The sequence below is a fragment of the Centruroides sculpturatus genome, unplaced genomic scaffold (genome assembly GCF_000671375.1).
Source record: "Centruroides sculpturatus isolate CEXI.00-Female unplaced genomic scaffold, Cexi_2.0 scaffold964, whole genome shotgun sequence".
Classification (NCBI taxonomy): Eukaryota; Metazoa; Arthropoda; class Arachnida; order Scorpiones; family Buthidae; genus Centruroides; species Centruroides sculpturatus.
The window spans coordinates 13,630-14,671 of NW_019385230.1; positions in this window are offsets into that span (position 1 = coordinate 13,630).

Consider the following 1,042-nt stretch of genomic DNA (forward strand, 5'->3'; position numbering starts at 1 on the left):
TTTCGCTGCCCCCTTATTTAAGTACCTCAATTTATAAGAGAAAAATTCAGTTTCGTCACAGAATAAGTAATGAAAAATTCCATGCTCATTTCAATCGGTCCGAATCGTAGGTGCGACAAAAATATGAAATTAAATGTTTCAAATTTTATTATTATTTATTGCGAAATTTCGTCGCTCCCTAAAAGTGCCGCCCGGGGCAGGCCGCCCCTGCCATTCACATTACGCTACGCCACTGTTTTCATATATCCGAAGAGGATTTTTATTTTTAACTGCCGTAGGTCGCGTTAAAAAACGAACGAGAATACCGGAGGTTTACCCCGAAGAAAAATGTCTTAAGTCAACACTGTACGTAAGGCCACCAATTCACATTTGCCCGTGTCCCATGAATCTATAACGCGACACTGTAAAGATATTAATATAAGAGTCAGTAAATGGCCGAGGAATTAAGGCGGCAGCCTACAGGTTAAGGGACCCGGGATCGAATCCAGAAGGATCAAAATATCCCAGGAATTTTTCGGTTGTGCTCGTCTTCATCATCTGGCTGAAACCATAATGGGCTTGCCAAAAAGACCCTCTTAGTGCCCACGGAGCGGAGAGTGTCAAAAAGAAAATCTAGAGTCTCAACTAATATTTAATAAAAATTAAATTATTTTTTTAAAACATATACGTGTAAAAATTTTATTTTTTGAATTAAGGCTATATTTTGTTATACTGTTACGAAAAGTTTTTAAGTGTATTTAAGTGTATAAAGTTTAATATTGTAGCAAAAAAGCTGATGAGGGACTTCGGGTCCGAAGAGCATTCCGAGAATAAAAAAGTGTTTTTCTAAGTCTAATTTGATGTCCTGTGGTGGTGTAATAAGTCTAGTGGTAAAGAAAGGCCAATTTTAGTGCTCAGTGGTCAATAAAATAAGCCTATATCAAACATGTTTTTAATGTATTTTGTTTTATCCATGTCAACTATACAAAACTATCATAGAAACGTACTAGTAAACTCCTGTCGGGTGGATTAAATTATAAATCTACTGGCGATATGGGGGGGG